The 3,992-nt window shown below is 44.8% G+C and overlaps 1 pseudogene; it reads left to right on the top strand.

Annotated features, from left to right (window-relative positions):
* Nucleotides 1–285: 285 nt before the first annotated feature.
* Nucleotides 286–3,992, top strand: part of LOC138160870 (protein-tyrosine sulfotransferase 2-like) — a 7,966-nt pseudogene continuing 4,259 nt past the window's right edge.

The following is a 3,992-nucleotide window of genomic DNA, read 5'->3' as shown; positions in this document are numbered from 1 at the left end:
GTCCCGGGTGTCTTGAGAAGCCAGAGCCCAGGGGGTGGAGTGGGGTCAGGGGACTGGGGCAGGATCTGAGTATGCTGGACAGGACAGGAGCCCACGGACCTCCCCATAGCCTTCCGTGCATGCCCTACTCCAGGGACCCTCCTGTTGTGTGAAGTGAAGAAGAGAACAGGAGAACAACAATGAACTCATCCTGGGAAAGTACATGCCAGGTGGGCAGCCTGTTGACAGAGAGCTGAAGACGGCACTTAGGCCGTGCCCCATTCCACCCCCTGTCCTGGGCACAGCATGCGGCTGAGTGCTTGGCGGCTGCTACTGGCCTCATGCCTTTGCGCTGGCCACCCACCTAGGGCAGCAGATGCTGGCGTGCCAACAGTTCCTGTCCTCGGGTTACAGCCATGGCGTGATGAAGCCTGAGCAGGAGGAGCTGGTGATGGTGGGTGCCAACCAGGTGGAATACCGGTACAGTAAGGAGATGCCACTGATCTTTGTGTGGAGGGGGGGGTGCCACACAGCGGGACCACCCTGATGCGGGCCATGTTGGACGCCCACCCAGAGGTGTGCTGCGGCGAGTGTGGGGGGCTATTGATATCCCGTCCTCTCACTTACCCATAGTAAGTCTTCGGTCGTCACCGGCCTCCTAGGAGGAATTACCAGACAGAGCACCCGAGGTTTGCAGGAGTTGTTTATTCAGGCTCAGCTACATCGCGACTGCCCTGAACTTCCGCATCAGGGCAACTTATAGGTAACACATAGCCAATCATCTTCTACAGCTCTATTCATTACCTTTTAAGGTCATACATCAAGCAAGCAGGCACTAGCCCATATACCATTACTTCCTGGCCCCCAACATCTCCCCCTTTTTGTTTAATCAGGACGCTTGTCCGGTACAGCCTTAAGCGGTGCAGTTGCAATAACCTGAATTTAGCAGACCCTGGCGGCAGTAGGGGAATGCGGGATGTTCTGGCTTGGGTCATCTCCTGATCCCTGAACCTTACCCGTCCTCGGTAACCCAACGCCCTCGGGCCCTGTCTTAGGCGGCCGGGTCAGGAGAGGTTGCCCGTCATAGAACGGATCCCGTCTTACTTCAAGGGCGTTACATGTCTTCCATGGAAGCCAGCCATACTTGAGGGTCTGCTCCTTCCTCAATGGCCATAATGGCCTTTTGTGTGAGCAACATATATCCTTGTTGTCTTCTCTGCAATCGGCAGAGGCACCAGACAAGCAACCCTATGGTCAAGAGTAACACCATACTTGACGCCCCCAAACCTCCCCAAGAGGCAAACTATTGGGTAATGTTTTGGAACCACTCAGTCCATGCTGATAACTGGGGACCAGATATGGTGGTAGAATTCAATACAACTATAGCATGTCTTAATTCATTTAACTTCAGTGTAAACTGCTTATTCCATGTCCCGTTTAAAAATGAACCCAGAGTATAGGACAGATTAGCTGCCCTAGAATATCTTTGGTACGGGGCGGAGGTCACACAAAGACCGGTTGTGTGCCATTGGCACCCCATGAGACCCATTTCCATTATGGCATCAATTTGCTCTTGCTGAGATAAGAAATTCTCATTACCTTTAACCAAAGCCGTGGTCCCTACTGCAGTGGACCCGGCAATACCAAGTCCTAAAAGCAGAGGTACAAGTATGGGGGCTCTTTTCTGTCTAGGCAAATTTGCATGCTCTCGCCCACCCTCACCGGAATAAAAGTAAGGAGAGGGGCCTCAATGCATAGACAAAGGTCAGAGCTGACCAAGGGGAGCATGTGAATAGACAGTTTAGATAAGACTTGGGCCAGGTGGTTAAGGAGACAAAAGGCAAGGATAAAGGAGGGTGTGGGCCAGCCCTGGCCTTGATTACTTAATCAAGAGATTAAGTAAGAACAAAAGGGGTCGAAGGGTGTTGCCTAGGTGGAATGGGCAGAGTCGGAGGTTGGGAAAGGAATTTTACAGATAACAATTTTACAATACAAATTGGTTACAATTTCACAGACTGGTTTCACAAGTTGGTTTCACAAATTGACCTAGACCCCAGGTACCCCATCATTCCCCCCTTAAACAGATGACACCCGAAATCATTTGGGGGCACAGGACGATGATCTCAGCCTCCCGAGCTACTTCCCGCTGGGGAGGGGCGAAGAGCTTTCCCTGCCTCTCAGGGTATCATCGTTCAAGGGGTGGGGTCCATAGCCAAGTTCCGGAATTTGGCCGATGCCAGGTCCAAGGGGTGATGGGTAACGACTTCAGGCAACGGTTGATACTCAGCCGACAATGTTCCCGGCAGAAGAGTCACCTGCCAGTGAAGGGTGCTGAGCCTAAAAAAACACAAATCTAGCAAAAAGATTAGACAAACAAGGGCCAAAAAGGAGTAAGAGAAAATTGACCAGAAGTGGGGTGAGTATGGGCTAGTATAACCCATTACTCAGACTATTTCACTGTCCTTCATATTTTCCCATAGAATAGGCCTTTCAAAATCCCACTAGAGATTTAAAATTTCTTCTAAAAGTATTTTCCCTTCTTTAAAACAGTTCAAGACTCAAAACTTTTAGAATGATCTTAAGCAGTTTGCATAACTTTCTGTACATGTTCTAATCTTAGATAAAATAATATTAGATTTTCCAGTAGGCTAACACGAAAGAGCTCACATCCTTTACTGACTCCCTGCTCCGATCATAGAAACCTGCTATAGAAGGAAAAAAAAACAGGGACCTGTGACATTCCAAATATGACAGGATAGAACATCCTTGATTCTGTTTAAATTCAGGTTAGTTACAGATATCCAACCATGCAGTATCCATTCCACCTCAATGCTAGACTCAGGAATAGGTGGGGAACATTCCTTTTCAAAGGAACCCCATAGGTGTTCGTAAAGTCAAATCTCCCATCAGGTTTATAAATCATTGCCCTAATAGATTTGCATCTACTGCCCAAGATTCCTCATCTTTCTGTAACTATGCTTAATCTGATCTCACACTAAAATTTCCGTTCTCTCAACTAAAGTGTCTCTGATTTAATCCCAATAATTAATTCAGTCAATGGCATTAATACCCAATTATACTTTGAAATACACTGGGATCCCTATGACATATACACAGATATAACTTTTCTACAGTAACTTTATAATCCCAATCTCAGTCCATGGGATAATAATTCAATATTGCATTTGTATTCTTATTTCCTTTTCTTCTCAAATATGATTGAGCTATTAATTATAAAATCTAGTTACAAATCTTTCTGTCTTCCTTAAAACTTCCTCACACCCTTCTCAACATACTTAAACCATCTGATACAAAGGTATCCATACCACTATTTAGAGACAGGAGGGGCTTGGAAATCCCCATTTGTCCCCAAACCTTCTTATCTTAACATCAATTTACTCTCATTAAGTTGCAATATACCACAAAGATTTGCCAGGACTCACATACATAAGGGATTCCCTTTAACATCTTTCCCTTCACAATTTTCTGAGATTGTCCTGGTAAGGCCAATTGTTAGAGATCCTTTTTACTCTTTTGTACATAGACTTTGCTGCTTCTCAGTAAGTCAAGCTTATAGTTTAGGAGCTTCATACAAGTTCGCTTTCCCAGGTAATTTTACAACATTATACAGTAGTAGAGGGACTGTTCTGAATGAGCAGAACTAGTCAGTATAAAGTTATCACAGTTTTAGGTTTTAGCATTAAAACAGTAGCCCAATAACTTAGTTAACAGTCTTACAATTTCAAACAATCTTAACTGAAACTTCCTTTTAAACAAAGATAGACTTGGAAGCTTAAGATTTTCCCAAATTACAATACTCCAAAACTTTAAGAGAAACTGCTTTTCATACACCATAGATAGTACAGATGTTTACCAGTAATGATATCATCTCAAGTTTGAACTTCGAAATAAGAACAAATGAATTACCAATCTGATGACCTTAAAACTCCACATGAAGTTATACTAAACTAAAATCCTTTTTTTTTTTTTTTGCTGCCATACAACCAATCAAC

Source organism: Petaurus breviceps, unplaced genomic scaffold (assembly GCF_028583685.1).
Source record: "Petaurus breviceps papuanus isolate PSGF00001 unplaced genomic scaffold, PetGlider_PUasm1.0 182, whole genome shotgun sequence".
Classification (NCBI taxonomy): Eukaryota; Metazoa; Chordata; class Mammalia; order Diprotodontia; family Petauridae; genus Petaurus; species Petaurus breviceps.
The sequence above is the reverse complement of the archived record's forward strand: the minus strand, read 5'-3'. Positions and strand labels throughout refer to the sequence as shown.